This window comes from Mustela putorius, unplaced genomic scaffold (genome assembly GCF_011764305.1).
Source record: "Mustela putorius furo isolate JIRA1106 unplaced genomic scaffold, ASM1176430v1.1 tig00003845_pilon_pilon_pilon, whole genome shotgun sequence".
Taxonomy (NCBI): domain Eukaryota; kingdom Metazoa; phylum Chordata; class Mammalia; order Carnivora; family Mustelidae; genus Mustela; species Mustela putorius.
The window spans coordinates 90,310,223-90,326,868 of NW_025421998.1; the positions used below are offsets into that span (position 1 = coordinate 90,310,223).

At 44.0% G+C, this 16,646-nt stretch overlaps 1 protein-coding gene across 4 annotated transcripts in view; it reads left to right on the forward strand.

The window, feature by feature from the left end:
• The first annotated feature begins 213 nt into the window (after positions 1–213).
• CHRM2 (cholinergic receptor muscarinic 2) overlaps positions 214–16,646 on the forward strand; it is a 144,228-nt gene continuing 127,795 nt past the window's right edge. The window contains exons 1-3 of one of the 4 annotated variants that reach the window (XR_006601423.1): positions 214–779; positions 1,040–1,203; positions 4,286–4,482. The gene's annotated coding sequence lies outside the window, so the exon portion shown is untranslated. Of the gene's footprint in view, positions 780–875; positions 1,204–4,285; positions 4,483–16,646 lie in introns of those variants that run through there. The other 3 variants (XR_006601424.1, XM_004741694.3, XM_045063013.1) reach the window with 3 other exon arrangements.

Genomic DNA, 16,646 nt, shown 5'->3' on the forward strand with positions numbered 1-16,646 from the left:
GCACAGTGGATTTATTCTAACATTTTCCCACCTGGAAAAACTGAGCTTAAGCATCTTCGGCAATTTAGAAGCAACACTGTGTTCTTCCCAATGTGTCATGTCACCTCTATAGCAATCATGTACTTGCAGGAATGGGACTGGGTGGTGGTGGTAATGGTAAAGGTTCTGGTGTAGAAATTGCAGATGGAGAGCTGGGCTCTGGGGATGGACGTGGAGAAGCGGAAAGGAGCCTGGAGAAAAGGCTGTCATATTTGCTCAGAAGAACCGCCAAATCAGAGAGCAGAGGAGATTTCATTGGAGGAGCGCCTTCAACAGCAACTAATCCTGTCATATTGGAAGAAAATTGTAAATGTTCTCTCCAGAAATTGTCCGCCCATTGCAGCTAATGGAACATACACGCAGGAACAGACACGGTCTTCTGCTATACCAAAGGCGCCGGGGCGCAGAGACCCGCTCCAGGGAGCGAGCCACCGTGCGCGCACACACACACTAACAGACACACGCACACATACACACAAACACACTCGGGCGCGCGCGGTCACACACACACACGCACACACGCACGCACACACACACGCCAGCCTGCGGGTTGGCTAAGAGCCTTGAAACCGCAGATCCCACTAGGACATCGCCGGAGGCACTGAAGTAGGTGTTGCCCCCACACTAATTACTACTTCCCCAAGCACTTTGGTGAAGACATGAATCCCGCCCAGCCCGCGGGTGCATCCAGGTCTTGGTTCTGTTATGTTCTCCAGGCTCGCCTTCTTCCTCAAAGCCAGGTTTGAAAGTCCTTTCTGCCTTGCCTCTGGTGGTTTGGTGTGGAGGGCGGGGGCAGCGTCAGTTTCACTCCAGCCTAAACCGCGAAGGGGTTCCAGACGCGCCAAGTGACCGGGACCGGTGTGGGGTGCGCGACTCTGCCCGCGCGCGCCCGAGCCCCGCAGTTCTCGTCCGATCCTTTGGGTCCGCTCTCACCCCGCCTCCCCGCCCCACCCCTCCGGGTGTCGCGGCACCAACTAATCTTTGCCTTTTTTCTTGCAAGATCAAGGGAGAAAAGGAGCTGGCGGCTGGCTTCGGACTCTGAGCGGTGCGCAGCCCGTTCCCGGGGCCCGTCAGCCCCGAACCTGCGAACGGCTCTTCGTTCCTGCCAGCCTTCACCAAGGAAATCGCAGTCCCGGGAGGCAGCTGGAGCTACACCGGCCGCAGGTAAGGGCGCCGCGCTGCCCAGTTCTCAGCGACCCTGGCACGGCAGGGTCCCTCCCAGTCCCCAGAACCCGGCGTGAAGGGGTCGGGGACTGGGAAATTGGGAGATAGCCCTCCACAAGTGCAGGTTCTCAGACGGAAACTTTGACTGCGGGGGCTTGGAGGGCTGAAGGCAAGTGATGGCGGGGTTGGAAGGAGGGGGCAAACGAGGCAAAGCGCGAGGCGGGGGCGCGATTCCGCGGGTCCCTGAGTCCGGCGGAATGTGGCGGAGGCAGCCCGCAAGCCGCGCCTGCGGGTCCGCGCTCCGCTTCCAGCGTGCTAGCCCCCTCCCCAAGATGCTGTCAGGGGAGGGACGAGGAGAGCTTTGCCCTTTCCTGTCCCTCACGCTCCTTCCTGCTGGGGGTCTGACCACTTCTCCCGAGCGTTTGGGGTGGAGGCCCGGCTCGCCCCGGCCCCGCACGGTCCCCTGGCTCCGCCTTCTGAGCAGTCCCTTGGGTGCCGCCGCTGGGTCCGTTGGAGGAGGCTAGGTGCTGCGGTCGGAGGACCTGGGTCAAGGAGCGGCGGGGCGGGGGGTAGGGGGGGATGTTATAAGAATGAGAAAAAGATCCCAGAACAGAAGAAGGGGGAAGCCTCCTGCAACCGCATGCCACTTCGGTCCCACACACCAAGTCAGCAGTCCGCCTGGGCTTGGGGGTACTGTCCCAGCCCAAAGCCTGCGAGATCCGGGATCATGCCAGGGCTTCCCTGACCCCCACCTCACCGTGGGCCCTGGGCCACGCAGGTGGGGCACGGGGTCGCAGTTAGGGGCCGCTGCACCTACAGTGCCCTTCGTCATCCGCACCTGCGGACCTGGGTGATCGCAGTTAACTTGTAGCTCGCGGAACCCAGGAGGTGCGGTCCAAGTCCTTGCAAGGTGGATCATGCAGAAATCCCACCTGTACGCTCTGCCTCGTACCCCTGGGCCCCTCGCGGGGTGGAGGAGGTTCCCTGGGAGAGCTTTCAAGAAGGGAAGTTTCCCCTGAATTACTGACCCAGAGAGCAGCACGCTCCCACTGCCTCAGTTCTCCTCCAGGGTCCCCATCCCTTTCTCTGCCCTCGTTCCCATCGCGGCCCTCCAGGCTGCTTTGAGCCACAAAATCGTCCATGCTAGGGTCCATGGAGCCACCAGCCCTAGGCCAGGAGACCAAGGCTGTTGCCTGAATGGAAGTATCTGTGGGAGTCTGTTGGTGCAGAGAAGCAGGAGAGCAGAGAAATAGAGGTAACTGCCTAAGGCAAGCAGAGCTGCCTGCTGATAGCTCACCCAAACCGCTCTCCTGTGTCCTTATGTCAGTTCACGGCCACGGTATGTCTGTGGCCTCAGTCACAGGAGGGTTCTGAGTCTGCCTGACCAGGCGCTGCAAGCCCAGCCGGAGCCGGCGCCTCGCAGTCCTTGAGCTTCAGAATTCCCCGCACTGACTTTCTATTTCCCTTTCCGCTCTCTCTCTCTGGTTTGTTTTTGCGTTTCTTGCTCTTTTTCCTAGCGCTGGGTGGCAGTGGGTATGTAGCAGCTGGGCGTGTGGTTTGTCCATCCCCTAGTACACGCAGCCAGCAGCACAAACACAGGTCCCCACGCTCTACCCCACACCAGCCCGCGCTTTGGCATGCTGCCCCTGCTCCGCAGTGGGGGCAACCTGCAGCCCTGGCCACTGCCAGGGCCACGCAGAGGTCAGGGCTAGAGGAGAGGGGAGCCATCCAGACTGGAGAGGGGTACCATGGGGTGACAGGAATGGCTTGGGGAAAACTCTATTTGGGGGGTGGAGTGGAGTGAGGGTGAGGAGTCTCTGGGGAAAAGACCAGGGAGTTCTGGCTCCAGCAGTGTGTGCTCAGCTTTAAGGGGCAGGAGGCTGGGGCACCCAGGCCTCTACTTGGGGCATGTCTCAGGCCAAAACCCAGACACAGCGGGCAGCCTTTCTCCTGTCAGACCAGGGAAGTCCAAATGGCCATATCCTTGGGTAACCAGAATCTGACTTCACTCCTGTCTCTTCTGGCTTACTGGACTTAAGAGGACTCTGGAAGTGAGGCAGCTCGTAAACTCCCCTTGATGCTCAGCCTGGCATCCTTTGGCAAAGGCCCTGCATTCTATTCTGTGGGCAGTCTGCATGTATATACATTGTATTAGAAAGCATATGGCAGGGAGATTACATTTTTACTGATAAGCAAATAATGATGACGGTACACTTTAGAAGCTGCAATTAGGCATGTGTGCGTGTCTTACTTGGATGATAATAACAAGGAACTGATAATCATAGAAGTAAACCAGATGATTTGGCCAGAAGACAGTTTCACATTGGGAAATGTATTGGGTTACAATTTAGAAAGTGGACTTCAGAAATTTGTCACATGGACGGAAGAATTTTGGGCTGACAGTGTCGCAGCTTTGCAGGATTTGGTGCCTAAGGTCTCAAGAAGTAATATGTTAATACCAGATGAATTTTTATTGCTATTACTATTATTAGTAATGTGTTCCAGTTGAGGCAGTTCATAGATATGCAAAGTCTTTTGGTTCTGTATTTTTTACTAGGCTAAACAATTAGGTCAATTAAAGCTGGAAAGTAAAGGTGTGGAAATTCCAGCCAAGTCAGCTTACTGTTTTAAAACTCTATGAATGTGGTGCATAAACAACGAATCTTGGAACACTGAAAAAAAAAAAATTAAAAACAAAACAAAACTCTATGAATGAAGTGGAATGGGAGTGAGGGAGAGTCCTGGGGCCCAAAATTCCCAACAGATGCTTGGTCTTCCTACAAAAGAAAGAGGCATATTTGTTTATGTAAGTATGCCTCAGGGTGTCTGGAAAGGGATTGGAGTGACAAAATAGGTGGATTTGAATATCCCTACCATAGTTCAAGTTCAAGGGAGCCCAAAGAAAACATTTGCAGCTTTCAACTTCAGGGGCAGATATGGAAGGGGCTAGCATTCAGATGTAGGTAAAAGTCCTTTTGAGATGAGTCCCCACATTCGGTTCTGCGGGGAGGCAGAGAGAGAGGCTGTCTTCACTTTTACAAACCACATTACTCCAATTGTGACCCTTCTCTTCTTTACCCAGATAATTCCAATATCAGGCGCTTGGATGTACCTTCTGGTGGCATTTTCCAATTCTAATCCAGGGCAGCCATCCCCCAGGGCCAAGGGCACAGGAAGGAGGAGCAGCCTCTGAGGTCTGAGGAAAACAGCAGTCCCCAGCCTGCTGGCTGACAGGGAAGGCAGGAAAGGCACGGAACCCACTTCAGTGGAGGAAAACAGGTAGGCTGATTAGGAAACACTTATCTCTCTTGGCCACAGCAGTAACCAAAGTTAAGGCAGGTGCAAAAGAGGAAGAAGAGGGAGCAGTTGAATAACAGGAAATGAAGAGGAACTGGGGGAGAAATCGGGGAGGACAAAAATGTGAGAGTGTGCCATTAAAAGCCCCCAAAGTGCTGGGTTCAAGCTCCGTCACTGATGTCAGCCTTCGCAGTGTGCCTGTGACAGAAGGGTGATTATCTCAACACGGCCACTCCCATCACACCCGACTCAGGATCTGATCTTAAGCTTTCTTCGCTTCACTCAGTAGGATCTACAGACTGACAAACGTTTTGTCACACATTTCTCTTGAAGGACTGGTTTTATTCATTTAAACTTATCTCTGAGTTGGTTGGACATTTTATGGTATGAATTCTGTGTCATTTTCCTCAGACTCCTATGTATCAAACACTGACAATATTCTCCGTGCAACTATTAATACCTGTCTCTCATTCCCTGTCCCCTGTCTGCACTTCATTCATGGAGCAGGGCGTTGGGACTGCTTTTGTTACAGGGCATCAGAGCCGGTGTCCTAATTGCATACCCCAAATCTTAGCTGAATCACGTGGGCATGGTGGTGGTGGTGTGTATGGTTTCTGTGGGACAAAGGAAGGAGGTTGTTTTTCCTTGGAAATGAGTTTTCATAGAGTGTGTTCTAAGTTGATGGCACTGTCCTAAGCACCTTTCATCTATTATATCGTCTGTCCTGTTAGTGCTTTATCCCCACTGTTGAAGATAGCGTCTGGCGCATCCTAGGAGCTTTTAAATATGTGTTGAATGAATGAAGAGATGAACCAATTCTCGTTGTGTCATTGTAACAGTCATGTTACCGAGGTAGATGTCATTTTCCCCATTTTTCGGCATTCGGAGGCCTCAGGTCATGGCCCAAGATTGTACAGCTGGTAAGTTGCAGTCCCTAGCTGCAAACACAAGCCGGTTGGACTTCAGTCTTTGTCTTATGCTGTGCTGATTGGCTCTCTGAAGAGTGGCAGCATTCATTTTCCCTCTGTTTGGGGAAGTCAAAACTCTGGTGTTCAGAGTTCGGCATTATTCTCCCCCATCCTTTTTTTATTTTTATTTTTTTAAAAGGTTTTATTTATTTGTCAGAGAGAGAGAGAGAGAACACAGTAGGCAGAGTGGTAGGCACAGGCAGAGAAAGAAACAGGCTCTTCACTGAACGAGGAGCCCAATGCAGGACTCGATCCCAGGATGCTGGGATCATGACCTAAGTGGAAGGCAGATGCTTAACGGACTGAGCCACCCAGACATCCCACTCCTCATCCTTTTAATTCAGCTCTGCATATACTTGTTGGATTCCCTAAACCCTAAGCAAGGCAGATTCGGTGCTAACTAGATTCTTAGTTGGCACAGCATGCTTGTTCTGATTGATCTGTGAATGCCGCTGGCAGAGGAAAACAAGGATACGGAAGTTACCTGGTATTTTGGCAGATGTTCTTTCCACCTTTTGCTACACTAAGATCTCCTTTTGTCTGGTGCGCAGGATGAAAGAGAGTGTGGATATCATTTAGATTAACTCATGATATGTGCTGAAGTGGGCCAAGAGGCTTTTCTAGCAAAGGCAGGTCACCAAGAGCTGCCTAAGAACACACACCTCCCGACTTCGAGTATAGTGGTCTCTCCATTTTGCCATGCTGGATGAGTTCCTCTTAATTTATTAAGATTGCGGGTACTTAACGGTTCTGAATTCCAATGGCAACTTTAAATTTTAGTTAAAATTTACTATCCCCCTTTCTTCTGAGAGGCATGACTTTGTGAAATAGCTATTAGCAAAGGGCGAGTGAGGTAGGTTCTGGCTGGTTTGCCTCCTTCCACACTTCATATATTCTTGTCTTTATTTTGCTTCCCTTTTTTCCCCTCATGTTCAAGCTCCTTCTTTTATACTGTGACCTAAATATACAATCATCTTAACTGGTGCTGTTACCATGGTAATGCTTCATGGTAGATAAGGGTACATACTAAAAAATCAGTTTCTTTCATTAGCCATGGAATTCCTTCTCTTTCTCCCTCTCGCCCAAATCCTGGCTTTCACGGAATGATGCCCTCTGGTGTTCAGTAGCAGGAAGCACATTACTTTGGAGAGGGCGAGAACATCATTTTTTAAAACTTTGAGAAAATTTCAATTCTAATTTTAATTTGAAATAGACAAAAGCAAGAAAGACCTGTAATTAGCATATTTTTTAAGCAGAAAGGTTGGTAGAAGAAGTTCATAGTGAGTGCCGTTTTCTCTGTAGAATTCTAGAAAGTTATGGGAAAGCTAGGATATTTATGCCCTTATCTGTTTAAAATTGCTGTGAAAATGTTTCTGTGGGAAACAAAGAGGTTTCATTGAGGTATCTCTGGAAGAACAATCTAATGGAATATTCTGTATTTTTAAATCTTTAAAAACTTCAAAATGGAAGTCTTTTATCTTTAGAATGAGAATATTTTTATTGATGTATAGAATTTTATATGTAATTTTTAGTTGTTATATGAGAAACTTGGAAGTTTTACTCTATATTGTAATGCCAATCTGCACATATTATTAGTCACAAATTATATGACATTGGAAGAAGTGAGGTTGATACTCTACAAGCAGGTCGGGTTTTTTTCCTCCCTGCAATTCTCCTCACACCATGGTGTCCCCTAGTCCAGCCTCTCCCTGAAACTTGCCTAAAATTCTTCCCCTCCTCTCCATCCACATAACTTTTCCAGACCTTTAGCGTCTCTCACATGAACTGCCACCAGAGCCTTGCATTTCTAACTGGTCTCCCACCTCCAGTCTTTCCCTAGTACAATCTATGCCTCACACTGCCAGCATGACCTTTCTAAAATGCAAATCTGAGCATGTCATCGTCTTGTTAAAAATTCTTCACTGTTTCTCAACTGTCTAGGATAAACTCTAAAATCCACATGAGCTCTTCTTCCGTAACTGACCGAAGCCTTTTTGCCAGGCTGTAACCCTTTCTGCCTTTTCCATATTCCCCCACTGCACAAGCAGATAATACACATAAATAGCAGATAATGACTGGCACAGAGAAAATGCTAAATAAATATTGGCCAGTATAGTTCTTTGTCTCTTTATTCTTCTCCTCTGCTTCCTTTTCCTTTTTCCCCTCCTCCTCTTTATCTAATTTTTTAAAAGATTTTATTTAGGGGTGCCTGGGTGGCTCAGTGGGTAAAAGCCTCTACCTTCGGCTCGGGTCATGATCCCAGGGTCCTGGGATCAAGCCCCGCATCGGGCTCTCTGCTTCCTCCTCTCTCTGCCTGCCTCTCTGCCTGCTTGTGATCTCTATCTGTCAAATAAAATAAATAAAATCTTTAAAAAAAAGATTTTATTTATTTTTGAGAGAGAGAGAGAGAGAGAATGAACATGAGTGGCAGCGAGAGAGTGAGAAGAGAGATTCATTCCCAGGACCGTGGGATCGTGACCCGAGCAGAAGGCAGATGCTTAATGGACTGAACCACCCAGGCATCCTCTTTATCTAATTTGTTAGTAGTACAGTAAACTGTGGTAAACATCACATGCACATTAGCCGTCACCCAAACTGATAACAATAGCTAAGAGAAGCAATGATGTGGCAGGTACTTTGGTGAATATTTTACCCTCTGTATCTCGTTTACTCTCCCACTGCCAGACGCACTGCACTCTAGTTACTCGGTGTATGTTTGTTATTTTGGTATGCATAGTTGATATAATAATGTTGACACTCTTGGCACTTGACAGTTATATAGCAAAGTGTTTGAAAGGTGAAAATGTGGGTTTTTCATTTTAAAGAGTTCTTTGGGGTTTGCTGATTATTTTCTTAGATAGTAAACTGAACTATTTAAAAGGGTTAGCCTATAGAAGTGTTCTATGACTTGGGTGATTTTACCCGGTGCTGGTAGCGGAGTGCCAAGCGGAGCTTGCTAGGGAGGCCCAGGAAGGTCTGAAATGGGAACAGAGGCCATAATTTTATAACATGTATGTTTCAAATGCATTATAAATATAGAGCTTCATTTTTCCCCATGTTTTCCGTAGATAATGTGGACCTTGGTCAGTAGTCTCCCATTCATTCTATTTTATCGTGTCAGAGGACTGATCAGCGTCTCCACAGACTACACACAAGTAGGGCCGGCAAGCCCATGGAAAATGTGCAATAGTACTAACAACAGAACTGAAAATGTAGATTTCTTAAGGTCAGTGAAAATAAATAGCAAAAAGTGTGGTAGCAGAGCAGTATTTGGAAGTAATCTGTATTTACTAGGATCAGAAAAGCAATACTTCTCTTTCCTGAGCCCAGTACCCCCTGAGTGTTGATCTCATGGCAGAACCGGACCCACTTTCCCAGCAGTTGGTATTCAGAAGCATTGGGTATGATACTTTGAATCACCAGATTCTCAATTAGTTACACCATTCCTGTCTTCCAAAAAGGCTTTTAAAAGATTCATTCACAGGTTATGTCATTGAAATACTCTGTCTTGCAAAGATTTTAAGGCAGCAGGTTTGGCGTCAGACCCAGAAATCTATTCTTTAACGAACATCTCAGGTGATACTGAAGTGAGTAATCACAGTGCCACATTTTAAATAATACCACATTGAAGAACTGGCATCTAAAGGGTGTCAAAGAGGAACAGAGACAGGACACTCTACCTGATGTCGCCACCCTGACATCCTCTGAATTTTCCATATGATGTAAATGGGCCTTGGAGGCTGAGAGCTTTGTGGTGGCCAGAGACTGATTTTCTGGTGTGAGGGATAAAGAGCCACCCAAGAGGGCAGCCAGAGGGAAAGTTGCTTCTCTTCCATTTCATACCATCTCTGGACCTGTTTACTTAGAGGGCACAGTCCCTTTCCATGAATCTTAGGTGCTTATGTTATGTCAGCTCTGGTCATTTAAGATGTAAGCAACTTGATTTCTTTTCTATGCTTTGCTTCCCTCCTTCTCCACAATTTCTCTCACCTTCCCTGATACCTTCCTGAGAAGATTTCTTCGATTCGAAAGCTCCTCTGTGCTCTCTCCTATCTGGTGTTCTGACAAAGTTTCCATTACTAATCAGCTGCACCAAGCACCTGGCCTTCATCCTCTTCCTCTCCTGCAGCCCTAGTGGAGGTGTTAGAGTGAGGGAATATTCTTAAATGTTAATGGGCATACATTCCACCTTTACTGGGAAAATTGAACTGTCATGAGCCTCGGTAACAGACTGATACATGTATTAGCTCCCCTAGTAGCAGGAAAGTTTTACTGATTTTTCCTGATGTTATTGCTCACCCTTGGTCATGAAGATGATTGCTCCACTTGAATAAAGCAGAGTAGCTTTCCCTTATCTCCCCAACTATGCCAAACCTATAAACAAGATGGAATAATATAAGAAGACAAGCCTATTTTGAAAGATTTTATTTATTTATTTGACAGACAGAGATCACAAGTAGGCAGAGAGGCAGGCAGTTGGGGGGGTGGAGAAGCAGGCTCCCTGCTGAGCAGAGAGCGGGATATGGGGCTCAATCCCAGGACCCTGAGATCATGACCCGAGCCAAAGGCAGAGGCTCAACCCACTGAGCCACCCAGGCACCTTTTGCTTTTATTTTAAAGTGACTGTGACTATATATTTATTATCCAAAATTTCAAATTTTGGATAAGGTACTCTTCTGTGATGTTTAAAATGACAATAATAACAAGGAAACAACAGCTGCCATTTCTTAGGTATAGACCAAGTTTTAGGACTCATGTCATTTCATTATATATATTACGCCAGTCCCATATGGTAAATGTTTGTTATTTTTTTTTTCTTTGTAAGTCTAGAAATTGGAACTCGTTGACATGGAACAGTCTGTTCTAGGTCTGAGAGTGAGTTCCTTGCTTCAGGCATTAGTCACCATTTAATGTCAAAGACCGGTATAAATATTTGTTTTGCTTTACTATACCGTAAGCAGTTTGTTTGTTTTCTTAAGAATAGCTCATTGTATCATTTGGTATTTAATTCCAGAAAGATAAGGAAAAGGAGAGAGAGAAGAAAAATAAGTAGAGGTACATCACACTTTGAGTCAGTGTTTAGAAAACAGAATCGTGAAAACCAAGTTTGTGTTCGAGAAACTGGTCTCAGGTGAGATTTGGAATGTGTTGTGGCTTATAGTCTAATTCTAGGCTTTCTATTTGAAGATGCTTGCTGCTTCCTAGTTCCCCGGGAACTCTTTCCAGGCACAATGGGGGAAAGAGTCTCAGCAAGGCTTCTAGATATGGGGTTCTAGGGCAGAAAATATGATTTCTTGAATATTTATAAAGTGTATGTATGTTGGAAAATGTCTGTTGTCCATGAAAACACTATGTGCTAGTAAAATATTATTTGGTCTTTTTCTATTTCATGTTATTCTGTCTGTTCCCTTCCTGTGCAAAACTGTGGCTATTACTTAACATTAACCTCTGCATTGCAGATACAAAACAAAAGGCCAAAGGAAGTAATTGTGCTGAGGGATGAACTGTCAGTGGATTAATTCTATTTTTGTTTACATGTCCACTGTCAACTCTAACCATTTGTATGTTCCAAGTCTCCAGAGAATCATTAGTGTCTATTGGTAAATGATAAAACCAGCTAATTTTTTACAATTAATTGAAATTTCACACTCTTACATTTCAATATTAGTCAATATTTTTACACACTGACACTTTTAATCAAGGATTATCTTTCACAGGGGAGCTACAACAGGGCCCTAATTAATTAAAGTGATAATTGCTCCTCTCCCTCGCAGTTAGTTACATAACACATCTTTCAGGAAATTCACATCCTTAGCATTGCTCTTTAAAATTCCTTCATTTATAAGGAGATGCCTTGCTGCTTCTACCTCTGTAAGAATTTACTAGAAATTCAGATTTCTTTTATTTGCAAGCAGGGATACAGAAAAGAGGTCATATTTATATTCCAACAAGTTTCCATATTCAAAATAAATAAATAAATAAATGAAATGGTGCCTTTCTATCTTTGAAGCATTCGGATTAAATCCCAGGGGTCTTTCTCATGGAAGAAAGAGGTTGTCAGGTGTCTCCTCTTTGATGTTCACTAGCTCATTTTAGTTTCTTTACCACAATGCAAGTTCCCATGGTCCATTCCTCATGCATTTTTCTTCCGTTTCTCAATTCTCAGTCTCTTAATTGCTCCTGGCTCTCTGCAGCTTTTTCAGTGCCTATGGTTTGTTATATTTTTCCCCTTGGTTTAGTCCCATTATTTTAGTAGATATTGAATGTAGAGAGTTGGCTATAATTGGCGGCCCTGCTCCCTTCTCCTTTAATAGATATTGCTCCAATTTCTATATTTTGGGATCCCTTGGTGTGAGATGGGTTTTCAGAAATAATTGATGGTGACTGTAAATCCTGTAGCTCATCTCCCTAAGACTTAGGGATTGCAGATCATTGAAATCACTACATCTTGTATGGTCAGATATTCTAAAGGTCATTATGCTTGTTTGCCTCTTTTAATTAAATTAGTGTGACTTACTCATTCCCCTTGCAGCAACTATTTGGCTACTTTTTTAAAATCCATTTTTTCTCTCGAACTCCCATGTGCTCTTCCTCTGCGTTTCCAATATAATTGAAAACAGAACAGTTTCAGTAGTCCAGTTATCTAAAATTCAAAGACTATTTCTTTAATTACTCTGTATAATTATTGAAAGACAACTTCTCTTGGGGCACTTGGGTGGAGCAGTCAGTTACGCATCTTACTTTCGGCTCAGGTCATGATCTCAGTGCCTTGAGACAGCCCAGCATTGGGCTCCACGCTTGGTGGGGAGTCTGCTTGAGCTTCTCTTTACCTCTCCCCTCACCCCTCCCACTTGTGCTCTCTCTCGATCTCAAAAATAAATAAATCTTCAGAAAACAAAAGGAAGATAACTTGCTTGCTGCACTAGTTCTGTGTTATTTAAATAAACTTTATTTTTAGAATGGTGTTAGGCTAACAACAAAGTGGAGTAGAAAGTACAGAGCCTTCCCATAAACTCCCTGCCCCCTATACACTGCCCCATTATCCACATCCCCCACAAGAGTGGTACATTTGTTAGACTGAATGAGCCTCCGTTAACACAGCATAGTTATCCAGGGGCCATAGCTTTACATAAGGGTTCACCCTTCGTGTTGTGCATCCTGTAGGTTTTGACAAACGTATAATGGCATGTATCTACCATTATAGTGTCACAAAGAATAGTTTCATTGCTCTAAAAATCTTCTGCGTGCCCCAGTTTATCCCTCTCTCTCTCCTAATCTCTGGCAATCACTGGATACTTTTATTGTCTGCACAGCTTTGCTTCTTACGGAATGTCATATATTTGGAATCACAGCACATAGTTTTCAGAATGGCTTTTTTCACTTACTAATGTGTATTTAAGGTTCCTCCATGTCTTTTCATGGCTTATTGTAGTTCATTGGTTTTTAGTGCTAAATAATATTCAGTTGTATTTCTTTGGTATTCTCATTAAATCAGCAATTTTTTTTTAACTTCTTGAAGATACCTTTGAGCTATACATTAGGGAAATTTTTTTTTTTCACTTCATCATGGCTATTATTTTATTCTTATGTTGGATTTTCTGTAATCTTACAGTTCCATGTTCTTAAATTCTAGAGCTTTCCAATAATAGGCACAACAGAACTCATGTTCTGAATATTTTATTTATTTATTTATTTATTTATTTATTTTTTAAAGATTTTATTTATTTATTTGACAGAGAGAGATCACAAGTAGGCAGAGAGGCAGGCAGAGAGAGAGGAGGAAGCGGGCTCCCTGCTGAGCAGAGAGCCTGATGCGGGACTCGATCCCAGGACCCTGAGATCATGACCTGAGCCGAAGGCAGCGGCTTAACCCACTGAGCCACCCAGGCGCCCATGTTCTGAATATTTTAATTCTCTTTTTTCTCCCCCTTTAACCCACCCTACCCCTATTTCAGCAGTTAGTGAGAGTTCGGGCGCCTGGGTGGCTCAGTGGGTTAAGCAGTTAGTGAGAAAAGAACATTGTTACTTGGCATCTTGTGGTTTTTATTGAACTATTTTTATTTTCCCTATATTATCTTTTTCATAAGGCTTTTTTTGGTTGGTTGTTTGTATTGTTTTGTTTTGGTAATTCGGGCAGCAAAAATCGTTCACCTTTGGATTGGAAAGCTTAAACAGTTTGTTTTTCTAGTTTTGGTGATTCTTCTACTCCATTGAGTCTGCCTAAGCAACAAGAGGTAAGAAAAAGGACACCACAGAGCTGTTTGTTTTCCATTTCTCCCTCCCATTTGACCTTCCAAGCTTCAACAGCCAGTGTTCTTGTTGAAGCTAAGTAAAAGCCAAAAGCTTACCCAAGATACTTCTATGGACCCCCGAATGGAGCTCTGTAAATCTTAATTTGTTTTACCAGTAGCAGACTGAGCATTCTTGTTACTATTTTTGAGAAGTAAACAAAGTCCTAAGAGGTGGTTTCATGCTTCTTTGGGTTGTGCCCTTTCCTCTGTTCTCTGCCGTCAGGAAAAGTGATGCTATTTCATAACATGGATATAGTCATTCCAGCTACTCCAGCATGGCCTTTGCGCTGGGCACCTAATGAACAGCATCCACTTTTTCTAACTTGAATTTTAATAGCTTTGCTTAGGCCCTCTCTTCGGTTCCCACACATACCTTATATGCAACTCCTTTACACAATGAATTGTCATTGATATTCTCCGGTTTCATTAGAAGAAACCTACTTTATATGGGCAAGATTCGTATTTTCTTTTTAAATTCTTCTTTTCGGCATTGAATCTTATGTCCAGCTCTATTCTTGTCACATAACAGAGCTCCATAAATATTTTTTTAATGATAATTTTGTGCCAATAATCTCCTGAATGTCTGAAGTTTCTTACTACGCTAACTTGCTTCTTCTGTTGTTTTCATAATAGCAAGTCATCATTTCTGAAAAAGCTCAAAGAATCTCTCTTTATAGGTAAAATAAAAAAATTTTTTTTCAGAGGAAATCTTCCCTTCTGGCACATTTTCCCACTTTTAAAAACCAACACTTCACCTATACCTGAGAATATATGGGCTACCTTTTTAGGTACCTGGTAGTAGTATTAATTTATTTAAGCTAAATCTAATTAATATCTAGGATATGAACTTTTGAATGGACACAGCGTGTTTGCTTTTATGTGGAACCTATGTTGAAATAAATTTTAGAGCACAGATCACATTAGATTTCAATAGATCACCTTTTCCCTATACTGGATGGATTTACAGTAGTTCTTTTTGTTTGATTCCATCTGCAAGATACATAACCAAAGATAGAGAACAATTTATATCATGAAACTAAGTACTGTATTGGATAAATTGCCATACTATAGCTTTGGTCTTAACGCATAGAATTTGAGGATTCGTTTATTTGTTTTTTTATTCATTCACTCAGCAGGTATTTGCTAAACACTTACTTTGTACACATCACTATGCTTGTGCCAATACTTTTCCCTCCTAGCTGACCTCTTTCTGTCGTCACATATGCATATCACTCATCGAAGGGGTTGGGGTCCACATATGTCCATGTCACCCTCTCTCGGGCTAAGCAGTCTCTCACAATAACACTGCCACGGCCTCAACACTCAAGCAGCCCTGTGCTTCCAGGCTGTGCGAGTCTTCCACGGGCCTTCACCACCTCCTTCAGAGCTTAAAAAGAAAAGGCTTTGAACACTTTCCCTGACTTGAAGCTTCCATGTCTCCCAAAGGATTTCCCCACTGTCAGGCAGTGTAGAGTAGAGATTAAGAAGATGACCTTGGAGACAATTTCATCGTTGTCAGTTTACCTTCAGTTCCTTCAACTTCACATTCAAGAGTTTAGTGAAGTGTTCAACCTCATCTGGTTTAGCCCCTTTATTTTATAAGTTAAGAAGACCGTGACCAAGAAGTCGTAGTGAGTTGTCATATGAGAGACAATAATTTAAGGTGATAGTGCCAGGATTTGGAGCCTAAACATCCTGACACCCAAGCCTTGTGACTTTCGTTCCTTCACTATGACTACCTCTGTGGAATGTTCCATGATTATTTTTAATCTTAGAGTTTAATTCCTTTGAAGAAAGATATGAACTCCAAACAAAAGAATACAAAAAACAAACAAAACCCTTGTAATTCTTCCTCATTTGTGTGGGACTTCTTTCTCCATCTCCCATGTTCTGTTTCCTGGATGACTTCCAAAGAGGTCCTTCAGTTAGTGGTAAGATTCTGTTGTAAAGGCTGAGGTTCAAACATGAGTGATCACCAGAGCTTTACTGGTAGATATGACATGGTGCTAACCTATCGGAACATGAATCAGTCATCGTGTCATTCTTTTGGGTCCCTGCCGAGAGTCAACCCTGGTTCACTAGTCTACTCCAGTCCTGAGAGTTGCTGCTTTCCTGCTTTCTGGACATTTTGGTGATCTCATCCATTCATTTTTGCTGCTGAGTCACATGTAAATAATTGGGGCTTTCATTTGTCTTTGCAGTACCTATTTGGACTAATATTTTTTTAAATATGTTGATGCTTATAAAGAGATATCAACTCAGCCTTTAAACTTTACATAATAAGGAATAATTAAAAACAAATTGCACAGTGTATTTGTTCCCTGGAGATGCATGACATCTTTTACAAAGCAGAGGGAAATATGATGAGTGAAGCCTTTTGGAGAACGACATCAACATCCAGTTCTTCCCCTACTCATGAGGTTATTAGGAAACTCTGTTTTCACATTTATGTAATGCCAAATTGTCAGAAATTGTCCATGCAGTATCTTTAGAGTAAGGGGGGGGAAAGACAGATTGGAAAGCTGTATTCTCATGTCATCCCTCCAATTCTGTCAATGTACTTTTCTTCCAAAGAGCAGATTACTTCCGTCCTGAAGTCCTAATAACCATAAGCATAATCACTGTCAGCACAAATATTTTCAAAATGAAATGGCCATTTTTTTGGTTGTCTTTTTGCTTTGTTTGATATCAGAGGAAAGTGGCAAGGAGAAGCATTTGGTGGTGAGTTGAGGAATTGGTGTTGTCTGGGACACTGGGCATTTCATGGTCCAGAGAAACTTGCAGTGAGGTGACAGAATGCTCTCTCAGACCCCTGTCACTTACACTGGAATGTGACGTGCTCCTGGGGAATGTTGGGAAGGCACTTGCAAAGCTATTTTAAGAGGTG